Source organism: Schistocerca piceifrons, chromosome 2 (genome assembly GCF_021461385.2).
Source record: "Schistocerca piceifrons isolate TAMUIC-IGC-003096 chromosome 2, iqSchPice1.1, whole genome shotgun sequence".
Taxonomy (NCBI): domain Eukaryota; kingdom Metazoa; phylum Arthropoda; class Insecta; order Orthoptera; family Acrididae; genus Schistocerca; species Schistocerca piceifrons.
The window spans coordinates 334252298-334273625 of record NC_060139.1 but is presented as its reverse complement, the minus strand read 5'-3'; the positions used below and the strand labels follow the sequence as shown (position 1 = coordinate 334273625).

The window sequence follows — 21328 nt, the reverse complement described above, 5'->3', positions numbered from 1 at the left end:
GGAGAATCATTCGGAAGTCAACTTCAAATGCTGGTTCTCTAAATTTTTTCAAAAGCGTTCTTCGAAAAGAGCATCACCTTCCCTCTAAGGATACCCACTTGGATTCCCGAAGCACCTCAGTAATGTGTTGTTTGAACCTACCAGTAACAAATCTAGCAGCCCGCCTCTGAACTGCTTCAATGTCTTCATTTAATCCAATTGGGTATGGATCCCAAACACTTGAGCAGTATTCACGAGTAGGTTGCACCAGCATCCTACGTGTGGCCTCCTTTACAGATGAACCACCTTTTCCTAAAATTCAACCAATAAACTGAAGTTGACCATTTGCCTTCCCTATCACAGTCCTCATGTGCTCGTTCCATTTCATATAACTTTGAAATGTTACAGCCAGATATTTTAACGACATGACTGTGTCCAGCAGTACACTACTAATGCTGTATCCGAACATTACAGATTTGTTTTTCCTACTCAGCTGCATTAACTTACATTTTCCCACATTTAGAGCTAGCTGCCACTCATCACACCAACTAGAAATTTTGTCTATGTCGTCTCTTATCTTCCTACAGTCACTCAACCTTACCATACACCACAGCACCATCAGCAAACAACCACAGAATGATGTGTCCCCCCCCCCCCCCACACACACACCAAATCATTTATGTATATATGTGTATACAGGACAACAGCAGTCCTTTCACATTTCCCTGGAACACACCCGATGATACCCCTCTTTCTGATGAACACTGACTGTCGAGGACAATATACAGGGTTCTATTACTTACGAAGTCTTTGAGGCACTCATTCACATACCTGAGAATTTATTCTATATGCTCATGCCTTCATTAACACCCTGCACTGGGGCACTGTATCAAATGTTTTCCCGAAATTTAGAAATATGGAATCTGCATGTTGCCCTTCATCCATAGTTCACAGTATAACATGAGAGAAGGGCTAGCCGAGTTTTGCACGAGCGATGCTTTCTAAAACAATGCTGACTCATGGAAATAAGCTTCTCAGTCTCAAGAAAATTTATTACACTTAAACTGTGAATATGTTCAAGGATTCTGTAACAAATCCAAGCTAGGGAAATTGGTCTATAATTTTGGTGTTCTTGTATACAGGAGTCACCTGCACTTTTTTCCAGTCACTTGAGACTTTGCATTGGGTGAGGGATTCGCAATAAATGCAAGCTAGATAAGGGGCCAATGCCTTAGCATACTCTTTGTAAAACTGAATTAGGGCTCCTTCCAAACCTCTTGACTTATTTGCTTTCAAATCTTTTAGTTGTTTCTCTATGCCAGGGAAACTTATTACTATGTCATCCATACATAAGCCTGTCTGATGGTCTAAATGACAATACTTTGTACAACTCTCCTGTGTGTACGATTTCTTGAACGTGAAATTTAAAACTTCAGCTTTCCTTTTGCTATCTTCAACTGTCACACCAGACTGTTCAACAAGGGTCTAAATGGAAGCCTTAGACCCACTTAGCGATTTTACATAGGACCATAATTTTCTCGAATTCTCTGCCAGAACTTGCTAAGCTATGACAGTGGTGGTAGTTGTATGCTTTGCACATAGATCTGTTCACCAACTCACAAATATCTACTACCTTTGCTTGTTGAATTTTGTGTATTCCCTTTCGAATCAACACTGCAACAGCCTCTGCTTCCTCAGCATCTTCCAGATTTCATTATTAAACCATGGGTGGTGGTCATTTCCATCCTTTATCCATTTACTGGCAGATAACTCTCCAGACCACAATTTACAATCTGCTTGAACTTTGCCCACAATCCCTTTATGTCTATCTTACTGGAACTAAGAGATGTCAATTCACTCTCTAAGTGAGATACTAACGACTACTTATCTGTTCTATCTAGAAGAAACACTCTCCTAGCCTTCTTACTGATTTATTAACTTTTGTAACCACAGTTGCTATAATGATATCAAGATCGCAAATCCCCATTTCAACACTGACATTGTTGATAAGATCTGGCCTATTTGTAGTTACAATGTCTACGATATTTTCACTGCATGTGGGCTGCCGAGCTAGCTGCTTAAGATAGTTTTCAGAAAAAGTGTTCAAAAGTATTTCACATGACTGCGTCTGCACCCCCACAATGAATCCAAAGACATCCCACTCTACCCTTGGTAAGTTAAAGTCACCTCCAACTAGTATCGCATGATCTGGTTTTTAATTGCTACTGACCGTAGACTCTCTTTGAATGACTTAGGAGAATTGGGCGGCCGCTAAAAATATCCAACAATTAACTTGGTTTCACCAACACCTGTTATACGCTGAAGCACCAAAGAAACTGGTATAGGCATGCGTATTCGAATACAGAAATATGTACACAAGCAGAATACGGCACTGCGGTCTGCAATCCCTATATAAGACGACAAGTGTCTGGCGCAGTTGTTAGATTTGTTATTGCTGCTACAATGGCAGGTTATCAAGATTTAAGTGAGTTTGAACATGCATGAGCGATGGGACACAGTATCTCTGAGGTAGCAATGAAGTGGGGATTTTCCTGTACAACCATTTCACGAGTGCACCGTGAATACCAGGAATCTGATACAACATCAAATCTCTGACATCACTGCGACCAGAAAAATATCCTGCAAGAATGGGACCAACAATGACTGAGAGAATCGTTTAACGTGACAGAAGTGCAACCCTTCTGAAAATTGCTGCAGACTTCAATGCTGGGCCATCAACAAGTGTCAGCGTGCCAACCACCCAACGAAACATCATCAATGTGGGCTTATGGGGCCAAAGGCCCACTCGTGTACCCTTGATGACTGCATAACACAAAGCTCTTTGCCATGCCTGGACCCATCAAAACTGACATTGGATTGTTGTTAACTGCAAACATGTTGCCTGGTCAGACGAGTCTCATTTCAAATTGTATTGAGCAGGTGGACATGTATGGGTACAGTGACAACCTCATGAATCCATGGACCCTGAATGTCTGTTCGAGCTGGTTGTGGCTCTGTAATGGTGTGGGGCGTGTGCAGCTGGAGTGATATGGGACCCCTGATATGTTTAGGTTCTGTTCTGACAGGTGACATGTATGTAAGCATCCAAGCATCCTGTCTGATCAGCTGCATCAATTCATGTCCATTGTGCAGTCCGAAGGACTTGGGAAATTCCAGCAGGACAATGCGACTCCCCACACATCCAAAACTGCTACAGAGTGGCTCCAAAACTCTGTTCTAAGTTTAAACACTTCCGCTGGCCACCAAATTCCCCAGGCATCAACATTATTGAGCATATTCGGGATGCCTTGCAATGTGCTGTTCAGAAGAGATCTCCACCCCCTCGCACTCTTAAGGATTTATGGACAGCCCTGCAGGATTCATGGTGTCAGTTCCCTCCAGCACTACTTTAGACATTAGTCAAGTCCATGCCACGTTGTGTCGCAGCACTTCTGTTGCTCACGGGGGCCCTACAGGATATTAGGCGGGTGTACCAGTTTCTTGGGCTCTTCAGTACATGTGACCAGATAACTTCACTGTCGCACCCTGCTTCGACCTCAATAGAGAGAATATTTTTGTCAGCTGCAATGAACACTCCCCCCTCCTATAGCCTCTAATCTTTCTTTCCGACGTATGTTCCACAACTCGATAAATATTCAGGGCTTTCCACTTCAGGTTTCAGCCAAGAATAATTTGAGTGGGAGAGTTTTCCTGGAAGGCAGTAAATTCAGGAACTTTGTTACGAATACTTCGACAAAAAGAAAGGATCTACTCAGAACTACACTTTGTTGTTTAAGCCTGTATGCATGTGAATGTGTACTAAAGTTTAACATTCCATAACTTCAATGACTTCATTTGACATTCTTAAATGTAGATTCCTTACAAAGTGTGGAGCTGGTGATCATGTGTGCATGACGTGTGCTTGCTTGCGTGTACAAATGGTGTGTGTTTCTCTTTTTCTGATGAAGGCTGTGGGCGAAAGCTTTATGGAAGTCTTCTTTAATTGTGCCTGTCTGCAACTTAATTTTAACGGTAAGTAGCAGTCTGTCTTTTCCTATATTTCTGTTGCCATTAATTTTTTTTATGATGATGATGATGTGGACCTAACAATGAGCAATAATATCAGGCTGAAAAAGCATACAAGGCAGATTTTTCCCCACACAATTCACTGAACAGCAATGACTGCCATGAAATTATGGTGAATAAATAAAGCAGAAATAGAGAAAGAGAGAATTTAAGCTGTGTTCAGTGTGTGCCATGCTCATGGAGTGCAACAGATTTCATAATGAAATTATGTTCACTCAGCAGTGTGTCGAATCTATGGTGGTGAAAATGGAGTAATAATGGAAAAAAGGTGAATAATTTGAATATGCGTTTAACAAATGTCTCACTAATATAGTGCTAATAATAGTTTGACTATTTGACATCTTCTATAGATTTGGTTTCCTAAGGTGACAGAGGCACTATCATTCAAAAGACCCACCACAACACTTAAAATGAAAACTGTTTATGTTGAAAAGAGTTACAATAATACATCCACCTTTGGCTTCAAATGTTTGAAATTTCCTGGAAGATTAAAACTGTATGCTGGACAGGGACTCAAACTTGGGACTTCTGCCTTTCAGGGGCATGTGCTTTACCAACTGAGCTATCCAAGCATGACTCACAACCAGCCCTCACAGCATTACTTCCATCAGTACCTCTGTCTTACCCCCCACCCATCCTCCCCTCAAAACCTTGCTCAAGTTCTCTTGCATTCCCTGTCGAACTACACTCCAAGATTAAAAGACACAACGAAACAATGGCTTATCCACAGCCCGGGACAATGTTTACAGAAGATTCAAAACTTTGGGGCAAGTTAAAATTGTATGCCAGACTGGGATTCAAAACTGAGATCTTCGCCTTTCACGGGAAATTGCCCTACAGGCAGAAATATCCAACCACAACTCATGACCATCTGCACAGTTTTCATCTGTCACAAAGTTTAAAATCACCAAACATTATGCTGCAGAGTGAAAATTCATTCTGTAAACAATAACATAGCCTGTGGCTAAGCCTTTTCTCCACTATACCCCTCCTTCCAGCAGTGTTAGTCCTACAAGTAACACATATGAACTTATGTGAAATTTGGAAGGTAGGAGGTGATGAACTGACAGAATTAAAGCTGTGAGGATGGGTTGTGAGTCATGCTTGTATAGCTCAGTTACTAGAGCACTCAACTGCGAGAGGGAAATGTTGCAAGACCTGAGTTCCCAACTGGCATATAGTTTTAATCTGCTGATAAGTTTCAAATACGTGCACACTCCGTAGCAAGGAATCACAGTGAAAATTCACTCTGTAATTTCATCTTTGGTTTGTAAATAATCTTATTATATACCATATCAGAATAGTTATTAATACTATTCTGTTACCACCCCCACCAATATAATTCCAGAATATTTGGTTGCAAAATTTGGGATTTGATTTTACACTTATTGACTCTTGTATGGTTTCTTTCAGATCGTGACTTCAAACACAATGTATTGAGGTTGCGCACTCATTAGTCACAAAAAATTACACATCATGAAAGGGCAGCATAGCAAAAATATTTACTATGTTTGAGGGTACTATACAGTTTCGATTACATAGGGGCACAAAGAAAGAAAATATATTTAAAATAACTACGAATTTTGATGCAACCCATATATTCCACATTTTCTTTGGACTAGTGGAGAGAGAGAGAGAGAGAGAGAGAGAGAGAGAGAGAGAGAGAGAGAGAGAGAGAGGAGCAGGAGGGGTTATTACTGAAACTAGAAATACTTAAACCACTTTGACAGAGAGGATATTGAATGTGTAGATAAAGCTAAACCAAGAAGAGGAGAGAAATCAGCGATCTACAAATAAAACAGAATCCTGGAATGAGACTTTCGCTCTGCAGCGGAGTGTGCGCTGATATGAAACTTCCTGGCAGATTAAAACTGTGTGCTGGACCGAGACTCGACCTCGGAACCTTTGCCTTTCGCGGGCAAGAGCAGGAGAGCTTCTGTGAAGTTTGAAAGGTAGGAGACGAGGTACTGGCGGAATTAAAGCTGTGAGGACGGGTCGTGAGTTGTGCTTGGGTAGCTCAGTTGGTAGAGCACTTACCAGCGAAAGGCAGAGGTCCCAAGTTCGTCTCGGTCCAGCACACAGTTTTAATCTGCCAGGAAGTTGCAAAACAGAACCCTGTTTATCCAGTCTTCAGTCTCCCGTATGGCGTATGCCCAATTAATACAATTTTTTTATAGTACAACAATTGCAGTGTATCTAACATTTCAGAAGTTATAGTGGCAAAAATAGATTATGGCAGTCATTAAATTTAAATATAGCTAATCACCACACAATTACAATAAATACTGAGTTGTACAGTAATATATTGTACCATTTGTTGAAAGTGAAAATTAATATTAAATAGATGTCAACAGGGCAATAGGGTAGCTATGAGAGATGAAACAGTGAAGGAAGCAGAGGATCAAGTAGGTAAAAAGATGAGGGCTAGTAGAAATCCTTGGGTAACAGAAGAAATATTGAATTTAATTGATGAAAGGAGAAAATAAAAAAAATGCAGTATATGAAGCAGGCAAAAATGAATATAAACGTCTCAAAAATGAGCTCAACAGAAAGTGCAAAATGGCTAAGCAGGGATGGCTAGAGGACAAATGTAACGATGTAGAGACATATCTCACTAGGGGGTAAGATGGATACTGCCTACAGGAAAATTAAAAGAGACCTTTGGAGAAAAGAGAACCACTTGTATGAATATCAAGAGCTCAGATGGAAAACCAGTTCTAAGCAAAGAAGGGAAAGCAGAACAGTGGAAGGAGTATATAGAGGGTCTATACAAGGGCAATGTTCTTGAGGACAATATTATGGAAATGGAAGAGGATGTAGATGGAGATTAAATGGGAGATATGATACTGCGTGAAGAGTTTGACAGAGCACTGAAAGACCTAAGTCAAAACAAGGTCCCAGGAGTAGACAACATTCCATTAGAACTAATGGCAGCCTTAGGAGAGCCAGCCCTGACAAAACTCTACCATCTGGTGTGCAAGATGTACGAGACAGGCGAAATACCCTCAGACTTCAAGAAGAATATAATAATTCCAATCCCAAAGAAAGCAGGTGTTGACAGATGTGAAAATTACCGAACTGTCAGTTTAATAAGTCATGGCTCCAAAATGCTAACATGGATTCTTTACAGACGAATGAAAAAACTGGTAGAAGCCGACCTCAGGGAAGATCAGTTTGGATTCCGTAGAAATGTTGGAACATGTGAGGCAACACTGATCCTACGACTTATCTTAGAGGATAGATTAAGGAAAGGCAAACCTATGTTTCTAGCGTTTGTAGACTTTTGGCAATGTTGACTGAAATACTCTCGTTCAAGTTCTGAAGGTGGCAGGGGTAAAATATAGGGAACGAAAGGATACTTACAATTTTTACAGAAACCAGATGGCAGTTATAAGAGTCGAGGGGCATGAAAGCGAAGCAGTGGTTGGGAAGGGAGTGAGACAGGGTTGTAGCCTATCCCTGATGTTATTCAATCTATATATTGAGCAAACAGTAAAAAAAACAAAAGAAAAATTAGGAGTATGAATTAAAATCCATGGAGAAGAAATAAAAACTCTGAGTTCGCCGATGACATTTTAATTCTGTCAGAGACAGCAAAGGACCTGGAAGAGCAGTTGAACGGAATGGACAGTGTCTTGAAAGAAGGATATAAGATGAACATCAACAAAAGCAAAACGAGGATAACGGCATGTAATCAAATTAAATCGGGCGGGAACTAGATTAGGAAAGGAGACACTTAAAGTAGTAAGTGAGTTTTGCTATTTGGGGAGCAAAGTAACTGATAATGGTTGATGTAGAGAGGACATAAAATGTAGACTGGCAATGGCAAGGAAAGCCTTTCTGAAGAAGAGAAATTTGTTAGCATCGAGTATAGATTTAAGTGTCAGGAAGTCGTTTCTGAAAGTATTTTGTGTGGAGTGTAGCCATGTATGGAAGTGAAACATGGACGATAAATAGTTTAGACAAGAAGAGAAGAGAAGCTTTCAAAATGAGGTGCTACAGAAAAATGCTGAAGGTTAGATGGGTAGACCACATAACTAATGAGGAGGTATTGAATAGAATTGGGGAGAAGATAAATTTGTGGCACAACTTGACTAGAAGAAGGGATCGGTTGGTAGGCCATGTTCTGAGGCATCAAGGGATCACCAATTTTGTAGTGGAAGGCAGCATGGAGGGTAAAAATTGTAGTGGGAGACCAAGAGATGAATACACTAAGCAGATTCAGAAGGATGTAGGTTGCAGTAGGTAAAGGGAGATGATGAAGCTTGCACAGGATAGAATAGCATGGAGAGCTGCATCAAACCGGTCTCTGGACTAAAGACAACAACGACAATGACAACAACAACAACAACAACAACAAAAACAATAGGGCAATAAGTTGGATGCACTGTTTACAACAGATAAAGCAGAATTGTTGAAAAATGGCTGCTGAGTTTGGTTACAGAACTTCAACTGTGTCTGACTGGAACAATATCTTTAAATAAAATAAAGATTCTTGTTTCAAAATGACGACACGGAACAGTATAGAGAGTTGCAGGACAACCAAATAAGCAATTTGTGGAACAACAAAAATAAATGAATAAATAAATAAAAATAAGTAAAAGAAATGAGTTGCTAGATGAAAAACTTTCCATGTGGTGAAGTAATGAGAGGAAGAGCGACATTCTGATTTCAGGCCAAATATTGCATGAAAAGGTGATGTTTTAAAAAGTAGCTTTCCAGTCATGATCCTAACTTCACAACCAGGCAGGGTTGGTTAGTAGGATGGAAAGGCTGACACAGAGTACGTCAGCTGTCGTGACTGACGAAGTTGGTGTATAATCTAAATACATTGTGACACAGCCAGAGGGAACAACAAAACCGGAAAAACAATGGTTCATTTGACTGGCAGGACGGAGCAACTTTGGCTAACTAATGCTGGTGAAACACCTGTGAGATTGTGCTGTACATAAACACCACCCAAATCTGGTTGAAAAGAAACTTACTGATTATTTCAGTGTGTAAAACACCCCTTCTTCTCAATATCTGCTCAAAATTTACACTAAAATTATGTATAATTTATGTGTTTATGTTTAAAAAATATAGCATTTAGTCTATGTCATTCCATTTTTTCTTGATTTCCAGATAATCTGGATTTTTGATAATCCAGATTACTTAAGGTTCCACCTAGTCTGGATAAACAAGGTTCCACTAAACTTCCTCGACAATGATGGGTCAGGTGTGCATGTGCCTGAGTCTACATACAGCATGTTTTGTTGCAAACAGGCTTACATCCATGGGAGTAACTGTAACCTCCAGTAGAAAATGTTTCAAATGTAATATGAATGTACAAAATGCAGGCAGCAGTCAGCTCAGTAGTAAGCAATGAGAGCTGTCGTACAGCAGTTAGAAAATACACAGGTAACTAACTGTAAATGAATACCAAAATACATTAAACCTTGGACAAATATATATATATTTTTTATTTTTCTTAAACAGTTTCAATATCAAATCTGTGTGTTGTGGCTCAGGGTTGCTGAGAAATGTTTCTTCTCCCATTATATTCACACTAAAATGTATTATTTACACAAAGCTATTAATAACTACTTCCATCAGTTCTCACTGTAACCTTATATACTAACTATAAACCATCTCTTTCCTCCTAATTACAATGTCAACTACCATATTTTGCAATATCTCTCTAGTAACACGTGTGACAGAAGAAAAGCATCCATCAATCAGCTGCCAAACCAGGAAGAAAGCAACAGTTCCAAGTAGCTTGTTATTGGGATTTCATCAAGGCCTACACTAAGTGTGAGCACAGGATTAGTATGTCATACTTCTTATGACATTGTGTCAAAGATGTACAACGAGTGCCTAGATTTATGAAAATCTGCTGTCACAAAAGTCAACTGCAATGAAAAATAATATGTTGATTACAGAGGTCACCACCAACTACTGTAGAGTATCACAGTGAAAAGATAGACTGTGCAGTGTTTACTGACCCGTACAATTGCACATCCAAGATCCGGGGGTGTAACCAGAAGAAATGCCACAGAATTCGGCAGACACAGCCAGAAATTTGACAATCATCTGAGGTCATCACTTGGGGGTGCATGTGCAGCCTCTCGTCTGTTCGGCAGACACAGCCAGAAATTTGACAATCATCTGAGGTCATCACTTGGGGATGCATTTGCAGCCTCTAGTCTGTGCATCTACCAGCCAGTTGATAGCTTTGAGAGATGGGCCCGGCCAGCTCCAACACAGTTACATGTTTACCTCGGCACATGTATTCCCGGATTGCTATTGTGAACCACTGCATAGCTAGTTTACTCATTATGATAAGTTGTTTTCTAGACTTAATCCAGTTTGTTGTGTCAGTCATCATGTGGTTTTCTTTTGTAGGGTTAGAACACTTGGTGAGGAGTAGGATTATATCTTCATGCAGTTTTTGTTGTGCAGTTGGATTTTGGATTTAGTCATGGCATTGAGTCCTTGATTCACACATTTGTACAGTACCAGAAGAACCTCATTATGGTCATGCAACAGGCTTTGCCAGCACTGCTCTCCAAAAATTCATCTCCGGCTCCATTTCCTGCTCAGTTCTTGCTGTTCAATGAGGCAGTGGAAGATTGGGAGGTGTATGAACATTGCCTATGGAGGTATGTCATACATTATTTTTGTCATGGATTTCTCCCATCTTGCATCAGATGCTGTTGCAGGAACATTCCTCATTGTTGTTTGATACCTTTTGTTGTTGTTGTTGTCTTTCTATTATCATTGCTGCACACGTTGTGGCTGCTAGGGTTTTACCAGTGCAAGAAACAGCCCCATCTGTCTTACTGTGCTTGGGCCACGACCCTCCACGGCCTTAGTCACAAGTGCCATTTTGTCACGGACAAATGAAAACAGTCATATGCAGACGTCATGGTTTTTGACATTATCATCTGCTCCACCCTGGATAAGGAAGTCTGCCAGTGGGCCCTCCTGTTAGATAACATCCCCCTAAAAGAGGTTATGTCAATTTCCCACTTGTATGAGCTCTCACAAGCCATTGGTCAGCAACTTGAAGCCTGGTGCTATGTCATGGCTGTACAGCATGGCCTGGCTGCACCCACTGCATCTGGTGATGACGACGTCGCGGCACAGCAAGCCAGCTGATCCAGCAGCTACTGCACAGTGCATATGAAGCATTACAGCCACTGGTCCCTGTTGCCATTGTGTTACTCCATACCTGACAGATCAAGGAGTCCCCAGCGTTATGCCATCTGTCATAAGCGTCAGAAGAACGGGCAGCACATGCAATAATCTGCCGCTCAACTGCACAGAATGCAGCATCAGAGACCATGTTCAGGAAGTGTCTTCATCAGAGCTAGTTCCCGATCATGATTTCAACAAGCTTTTTATCACAGTTTTAGTTCTTTTTTGACAGTTGCATCTGGAGGTAGATATCAGTTTGGTAGTTTCCCTGCTTAATGCCCAAACATATTAAGACCTCAGCTCTCTGCAGTTGTCGCAGGTAATGAGGCACCTCAGGGGATATGGTAAATAGCAAATCCCATTGCTTGAGCAGTTCACGGAGGGAGTCAGCTATAAAAACTAGTGACTCAATCTATAACCCTATCAGTCTCTGGAATCTCTGTGCTCAGAATTTCAGGATATCTTTATGGAAGGCCTAGGGTGCGCCACAGACTTTTGAGCACACATAATTTTGAAGCAGTGGGTTCATCCTAGATTTTTCATGCTAGGAAAACTCCCTTGGCCCTCCGCTCCGAAGTCAAGGCAGGGATGGACAGGTTCACCTCTCTTGTGGTTGTGGTTCCCATTTCCTCTAGTTTATGGGCCACATCCCCTGTCATCATTAAGAAACCCTCTGGTAAACTGCGCCTTTGCGGTGATTTCAAGGCCTCCATGAATTCAGTCCATGGTCAACACATACCTAATGGCACTTCCTTACAAATCTTCACATGCTTAGTATGGGAACAATTCTTCTCCAAACCTGATCTTTCCAAAACACATCACTAGTTACCCCTGGATAAACTGAGTCCAAGTGTATCATAGCCATTAACACATAATTCGGCCTTTATCAATGCCAACAGTTGATTTTGCTCCCACAATTTTTCAGCACTATTTGGAAAAAGTCATGTGTAATATTGTGCACCGCTTCAATTACCAGTATGACATCGTCACATGAGCGACCACTTGCACAACCTTCAGGCCCTCTCTCAAAAACTCCAGTTCTGTCTGTGTTGTTATCTGCAGAAGTCAAAATTTTTCCAATCTATTGAGTTATCTGGGCCACGTCTTCTCGAGGCAAGACTCCTGACCCACAGAGAGGTTTGTCAGGGCCATTACGGACATGCCACATCCCTTATTGTTTTTAGGCAAAATCGCCAATTAACACTTTTTCATTCCCAGGGCATCCACCATCACACACCAACTGCATCTCCTTCTATGCAAAGGTGCTTCCTTTGTCTGGTTTCCAGCATGCAACCAGTCCTTGAGCACACTAAAGTAACGTCTCCTGTCGCATTGTGTCTAGCTACCTTTGATCCCAACAAACCATTGGTTTTGGCTACGGACACTTCGCAAGATGGCGTGAGATCAGTCCTTGCCCATCAGAATCCAGATGGCTCCAAGCAGCCACTGGCATTACATCCAAACTCTCAGTCCAGCAAAGGCCCAGTACTCTTAGGTCATGAAGGAAGCTCTGGCCATTTTGTATGTGGTCACCAAATTTTACGTTCTCTTGTATGGCATCAAATTCCAACTACTTACATACTGTGAGCCATTAATTTGGTTATTTAGTATGTCCGCTTGCATCCCCAATAAGGTGGCCCATAGGCTGCAGTGGTGGACCTTGTTCCTCTCCAAATACAATTATGACATTCATTTTCCCCTCGTGGGACACCACGCCAACATGGACGCCGTATCTCAGCTGCTTGTTGGCACGGACCCCAAGTTCAATCGGGAGGAGCTAACTTGGGCGTTTTCACCTAGATGTTTCCTCCCAACAAGTGGTAGATATTTTCTAATTGCTAGATGACTAGTATTCATGTCACAAAAGTAAGAGCGGCTGACCCCATCCTCAGGCAAGTAGACAGCCTTGTCCTCTGGGCCACTCATCCAATTCACTTGGTGACTACTTTGTCTTGCCTCATCATCTCTCAGTCTTAGATGAGGTTCTCCTCATCTCCATGGATGAAGTAGCTCCCAGAGTGGTCATTACTGGGAGTTTGCGGCAGGATGTTTTACAGCTGTTACATGAAGACCACTAGGGTGCTTTCTGCACTGAAGTCTACACTCATAAATTGGCCCAGCATCAATAAAGAGCTGGAACACTTGCATGCTGTGTGTCCCCAGAGTGTTAGCCAACACTTGGCTCCCACATCCTCGTTTTCTCCATGGCCTTCAGCCACACAGCCCTGGAAACGCACCTATATCAATTTTGTGGGTCCGTTTCTGAATGTGTTCTGGCTGATAGTCACCGACACATTTTTGCACTTTTCAGTGGTCCAGCACTCTCCAATTTTTTTTCCCCTCTTCTTCTTAGGAAGTCCTTCCTATTACCCTTTCTGTCTATGGTTAGGCATTTGGCATGATCGCTCCCCTCTCTTTCAGCCACAGTCTAATGTGGAAGCAGAGTACATGGTTCGCACCTTTAAGACCCAAATGAAAAAAATATCTACCGGACTTCGATGCCAAACAGGCATTTCATTTTTTTTGTGATGGCCTACCAGATGACTTCTATTTGTACCTGTGGTCCAGTGGAACTTGTCCATGGGTGCCAGCCATCCCCGTCCTGCGGCTAATCCGCAATCGCGTTCCAGCCTACCGGGTTTCACACTGGCGACAGCAGTCTCAGAACATGATTTTGGTTGGAGCCCCAGCTGGACACCGGCAGTTGTCCAGCACCAGCACCAGCACCAGCACAGTACAGTACAGTACAGTACAGTACCAGCACAGTCGCTGCATCTACACTCAATGAACAGGGAACCAGGAGGTCTGATGCCACTGAAATCAATTCCGTATCTGGATGAGTAGCGTCCCTCCCCAGTCATAGCCATAACACCGCATTCACCAGTACCCCATTAGCTGGGTGCCGCCTAACTGCTCTTCCACTGACAGCAGCACCTCCACACAAAGAGCTTACACCTCTGCAGCTTCCAGTACAGTGGTGCCCCAGCTGGAGTGCATACCCCTTGTTAGTTCAATATCACAGGAGCAGTCTCAGACTGTGCTGGTGTCACCTACACATTCCACACTGCTGGCAGATGTCACCATGGATACTAACTTGTGCTGCAACAGGGGCATTGGGGCTCTCCTTGTGCCGGCCACTTTCGCTCAAAACCCCAGGTCTCTGGCAACTGAGGGTTGCATGCTCCTCTCAACTTTGGGGCCTCCATGGACATGGATGCCATATTCACATCATGGCCATTCACAACACTCGCCCTGGGGATCAGCAATTCCCCCCCCTCCCCCCCCCCCCCCACCCAAGGGAGGAGGGGTGTAGGGTCCCCCATAGATCCACATCCACACACGAGATCCAGGCACGCAGTTGTAAGGCACACCACATACGTCGGCATACGCAGCTAAAAGTTCAACAACTGCCAAGGCTACCACTCATGAATGTGCACACAGCCTCTTGTCCACACACTCTACCGGCCGGCCGACAGCTTTTGGAGGTGAGCCCAGCCAGCTCTAACCCCACAACACATTTACCTGTGCATATATGTTATCAGGCTGTTATTCTGAGCTAGCATACCCATTATCAAACATTGTTTTTAGACTTAATCCAGTTTGTTGTGTGAGGCACCAAAAAGTGTTTGTGGGATTAGATCAAAGGGAATCGCTCAACTGACTATGATGATGCCAGGATCGTTTGAGCATAAGACATCAAGGTCTTTAGCTTCCGTATTAAAATATGATGAGACAAATGTGACTAAAATGGCTTGAAGTTAAAAAGAAACTTGTATGGAAATAAAAAGTAAACAATGGGTTTGTCTCTATTGTCAGATAACCTTTTACGAACTGACACATTAAAAAAAAAAAAGAGATTAAAAAATTATGGCAGACATACGCGGCTGCCAATCTGCAGCATACTAAAAACCTCCAACCTCAGGCTGGAGTCGGGACAATGCATAAAATTATAAAAGATTTTAACAATCATCTCACAATTAGTTAAGACAGAGGGCTGGTCCCCATTTACATTAGCTTCTGTCCTTTGGTTCGAATATAAAATGCCCTCTTCACAGACTCTGGCTTACACCGAGTCATTTGTCGCAGGCATCACAGACTAAGGGGAAGGGGGGTGTCTTCTCGTCAGAGTAGAAACCAATGCATTAAAGGATAGTGTCCTATGTGAAGGTAGGGCAGAGGATAACTGGTAACCAGCCGTATCACCCAGAACCACCACCTTACTATATGGTGCAGAAGCCATCACATCACATGTCCACCTCTGCTCACGACACATCATGGGGCACAAATATTTGTACAAGTACAGAAATATTATCACTGGACGCTCTATAAAAACTGAATCAGGATGCCTGAGCTGAGGAGCTGCAGTACATGTTGGTACATGCCAACAGCAAGATATAAGTACACCATATGTGTACTACACCTGTGGCACCATATTCTGCTCGACAACACAGAACTGACCAGATAGGTGGTGGAGGCATTCTCATTTTGGTAACATTTAAACAAGACTAAACTGTGCCTCTTATACGACAGCCATCATCTCTAACCAGCCAAGAATACAAGAATCTACTCTCCAAGCTTAAACATCTAGTTATTTGCCTAAACCACCAAAGTAACTACAGCAACACAATGCACAGAATCACGGCATTTCATCTGTCACATATCAGGATGACTTACCGAAACCTTCATTGTCTTATGATACATTGCTGTCATTGTCAAGATTAAGACAGGTGCTACCTACCCTTACCATTTTCTTTATTCTACATCGTTCTGTGAGCCCATTAAAATCCTGGCAATGTATTTTAGATACTTGACACTTTCATTCATTTGCTACAAAAGTGGGAAGGAACACCACCTACAATTTTTGTCCAGTGGAAACCCAAGTCAACCATTACAAATCTGTAACAATAGGCTTGAGAAAAGAAACTCAAAGCCTTAAGAATGAAAGGGTCAGGCAGTGGCAGGCATCTACATGATGTGTGCAGACGGAGACATTTTACAAAACTATGTACCATTCCTGAATGGCTACTGCTCTTTAACATCTCAGCTCTTAAAATGCAATACTTTAAAAAAAATAGTCTACACTTTAAATGCAAAAATGTCAGCTAAAACCAAAGTGCTAAATTGTAGTTCTACTAAAAACAAATATAAAAAGTTATACAACCTGAAATGACAGCAAATTCTACCAATATCAGAGGGAAATGGAATACAAAGAAAGAAGTACTTATATCAGATGAAACTGAAAACAAAGTACAAACCTTGAAAAAATGACATCCTTCAATGAGTTACAGCTGAAAAATACAAAACCAGATGCCTAATACTGTCACATATCCAAAATAAATATCACACAGATACCAAGTAATTGATAACAAACAAATTGCAATAAACTATATCACACATGCATTCCAAATGCACCATATACATATGTCGACAATATAAAGTCAATACTAAACAGAGAAATTAAGTGAAAGCAAGCTATTCAATACAGAGAAGTTTGTAGTTTTCGGATGCAGAAATAGGATTAAGTTGACTTTTAAAATCATAAAGAGAGAGATGGACTGCACCGTGGTTACTTTCAGAAGGAACAACTCACATTAAAGCTGACACAAACATTAAAATTGGTAGTATTCCTAGCTTTTGCAATGACAGGTTCCTTCTTGAGGACGTAAGAAAAATGAGCAAAATCTCAGTTACATACAGCACCTCTGCCCTCAAACACTACTACTACTACGAATCTCCATAAGAAGGGTCCCAAAAATATTTTTCACAGTCACCATAGTCTATTTCATCCTTAGCCATAGCTAGTTAGGGCCAGATACAAAAACAAAACAGGAAGACATCTATAGGAAGCATGATAGCCTGTCCAGCACCAACTTTTTCACTGGCTGCATGCATGAACCTTCATTCAGTTCCCAGAGGCCCTAGCTAAGCAAATATGCATTGATGATATTTGCCTGGACTTGAATTTATCTGTTCTTCATCAAACCCCAAGCCACTTTCCTGGACACTAATTGTCTCACTGAAGATCACATCCAAACTTCAGTTAAAATGCAACTAACAAACAAACATTCTGATAGCTGCCACCCCTTCTATGCCAAACATGTTCTTCCCTACAAACTAAGCTTGCCTTGTAAATGCATGTGGTTGAACACCAAATCTCTCAACATCTATACCAATAACCTCTGAATGATTTTCCCATTCTTCAATTGGCAAACTACATCCAACCAGTCACCTTCAGTCACCCTCTCAATGTTCTCGCCAAACTCCATGACATTCACAAACTAGCATCCCTATCCCAAGATCCCACTTCTGTGATCGTCTCTTTACACTCAAGTAAATACAAGCAAAATGCCTTATCCTTCACGCACAGTACTTTCTTAGGAAGAGTTTGTAGGGCTTTTATGGGAATCTAAGCAGGCAATACACACTCGATGCAACCTCCCTCCCCCTTTCAACCCACTGACACCCAATACAGCTCCAGCACGGTGAAAATGTGTAACAATAGAGCCAGTCCTCAAGCAGAGCTGCTCAAGTCATTTACTTGAATAGGAAAGCTGTAGGCGAATGTCTAAAATCAATCATTTGTGCTTCCCCCTCCCCTCAACCTACCACCTTGGAAGTTCTTTCACTTCCAAGTTGCTCAGCTTTATTCAGTGTGGTAACAATGAAGACTTCCTGTAATTGCTGAGTGGCCATTAACTTATTTGTAAAGCAAAATTTTGCACATAGTGATGACTTATCCTTTTCCTCTCCCACAGTGAGTGGCTCTCAACACAGCAAGTTTTGTTTTCCAGTCCGATGTTGAGCCTCAATCAACATGATTTTATGTAGCTCACACATTCCCCATTCTTGAATCTGACTGGACTAGGCATGCTGCATAATAACGCCATCTAGGAAAGCCTGTGTTAGCTCTTTGTCGAACTGTAGCAGTCGTGTTGGGAGAAAGGTTCTAATTATAATATTCAAGTTAGAGTGGAGAGCAGCTATGAAGGGGGTCAGAGTCGGATATGCAGAAGCATGCGGAAGTGTACCATGTGACTCACAGCCAATCGCACGCCAGTGACATTCTTGTCTTCATTCTGTGCGGGTTATGCTGTGCTCAGAAGTTCTAACTGTGTATTTCAGTCGTAGTGTTCCGTGCTGACTGCCTTCATAGCATTCATTATGAGTGATGGTAAGCAATCCCGCCAAGTGCTACACAAACAGGCACGAGGAATAGTGTTTCATGTGTGCAAATACTTTAGAGAGACAATCTTCCGCTGAATCCACATTGGCACAAGGCACGGATCATGCCGTTGCCAAATGCCATGAGCAGACAGCTGAAGCCTGTGGTGTTGGTTTGACGACTGTTCAGAGAACATCCAGCGAAGCTAAGATGTCTATCCAAGCCTACGGCTAAGCTGTTTTCAAATCACCAGTGAAGCAACACAACTGCAAAAAAGAAGTGGGTGAGCTAGACAATTTCATGAAAAATGTTTTGCCACGCATAGTGTTCAGCATGTATGCTGAAGGCGAGTATCCAACAACAGAAAAACTAGTTTCGCATATGAAAGAAGCTGAAAATTTTAACAGAAGCAAATGGACCATATTGAGGATACTGAAAGACATGGGGTTCAGGTATCAGAAAACAAACGATAGTAGGAAATTATTAATGGAACAAAGCGATATTGTAACAGCAAGAACTATGTTTTTGAGAACAATGCAGGAGATCAGAGAAGCTGGCACATCTCGAATTTATTGCTTAGATGAAACTTTTGTTAATCAGAACCACGTAAGGGCTATGTGCTGGAAAATGAGTGATGGGTATGGTGGATTAAAAGTTGCTGTTGGTAAGAGTAACAGAATTATAGTGCTTCATGTCAGATCAGCAGATACTGGCTTTATTCACCAGGGTAAGCTGATTTTTAAGGCGTTAAAAGCTAAGAATTCTGAATATTACCACTCTGAAATGATGTCTTCAAAAGGTGATTTACATAACAATTATTGCCGAATATTCCTGTGTCTTCAGTTATAGTCAAGGAGAATGCGAGCATCCACTCAGTGCAAGTGAACAAAGCTCCAAATACAAACTCCAAAAAGGCAGACATTATTGCATGGCTGTCATCTAATGGACTACCTCCTAACTCATCACATACCAGAGCAGAATTGCTGGTTCTTGTCAATCAACACAAGCCTGCATACAGAGTTTATGAAATAGATGAAACTGCAAAGCAGTATGGACACTGTATCATTAGATTACCCCCATACCATTGCCATTACAACCCAGTCGAGCTGGTATGGGCTCAGGTGAAAGCATATATTGCGGAGAAGAACAATACATTCAAAATTGCATATGTTGAGAGACTTACACGTGAGGCAATTGACAGCATCTCAACATCCGCAAGGGCGGCTTGCGTAAGACACGGAGAAAAACTGCAAGATGAAGATTACAACAGGGAAATTGGCAGGGACACGGTTATTAAACCATTCATCATAAATCTTGCCGAGTCTGATTCATCTATGTCAGACAGCAAAGACGATGGTGTGGATTTCTTGCTGTGAAATATATAAGTACCAATTACTGCTACTTAGACTTTATTTGTGTGACTGTGCCTGCAGCAGCATAAAAAATTACTAGTAGCGCAAGTTTCATCTCTGACCTCGTAACAATGCTGTTTTCATCATATAGCATATTTCGTTCAACAAAGTACACACACTATAACACCGTAGCAGATTCCACAATGAAAGAAAATTAACTTTTAGTAACACATTAAACGATCTGTTGCTGATATCTTTATGGTCACATATTATTAAAATTTGAAAATACTTTAAATGTATTCAATCACTGAGGATGCCTAATGTAAGCAATGGAAAAATTCGTTTGATTAATGAAACAAACCGTTGTCATTCAACAGACGAAACATTTAACATTGACAGTATTTAAAGAAAGACTGAAGCTACATCATGATTACTGACAAAATAGTGTGATAGTGTGTGTATCGGCTTGAGATTGAAGCTCTTCTGTCTGTATTTGCTTTACAAATAAACTGGTATTTTGGAAGGGATCCGCCTTAAGCAAAACACAATTGACAATTGTTTCTTTTTGTGCTATCATCCGGAGATGTTTTGTTGAGGTTTCAGCATCATCGCCGGGCTTTCATTTGCTTTCTGTTATACAATAGGAAAAGTATTCGTTATTGCTTACATATATATAAATTAGAGTTTTTAAGAAAGTTTTTACGAATCTGAAAACAGCATAAAGTTTTGCATATATACCTTGTTACCAAATGCAGTGGTTTTCTGGTTTTTTATGTTTTTCTTTACACCTGTTTTACTTTCAGAGTCTGTTATCTTCAACCATATAGAACTTCATGTAGAAAAATTATTTATCCCGATATTCTATACGACTGGGAATGTTGTGATTGAGTTCAACATTAATTAATTCTATGTGGATTGTTGTGTGTGTGTGTGTGTGTGTGTGTGTGTGTGTGTGTGTGTGTGTGTGTGGGCGCGCGCGCGCAAGGATTCTCGTTACTAAGACTGCAGTTCTTTAAAGTTCACTGTGGAACGCTGTTTATGCTAGCACGCCGTCAGCTGTCTCAGAGTGTGAACTGACGGAAGGAAATTGACAGCATCGCAACATATCTTCCCTCTCTCTGTGTGTGCAGAACGTGCAATGAACCCACCTTCGTAGCTGCTCTCCATTCTAGTAGGCACGAAATGCCTAATTCTTCATGCATAGTCCGTTCTGAGGAAGGGATTGCAGGGCTTTTAGGAGAATGTTTAAGTACAAACACAAGTGACAATGATTTTTATCACAATGATTTTGTTGATTACAAAGATTAATTTCTAAGCAGTTTGAGTTAAATACAATGGAAACAGTCCACCCTGAAGAGTTTCAACAAATATCACAAAATGGAAAGTCAACCAATGGAAAGCCCAGGTTGTATCAATACTACTATGAAAAGGACAGATTGCTACTTACCATAAACATGACATGCTGAGTTGCAGGCAGGCATGATGAAAAGACTGTTACATATTAGCTTTTGCCCAAAGCCTTCTTCAGGAAAGAGAAGTGCACACACACACACACACACACACACACACA

General features: G+C 41.5%; 1 protein-coding gene across 1 annotated transcript in view; it reads right to left on the bottom strand.

The window, feature by feature from the left end:
- The window catches only part of LOC124777401 (coatomer subunit delta), a 119641-nt gene that overhangs the window by 36493 nt on the left and 61820 nt on the right, over positions 1 to 21328 (bottom strand). The gene's annotated exons all lie outside the window — the stretch shown is intronic.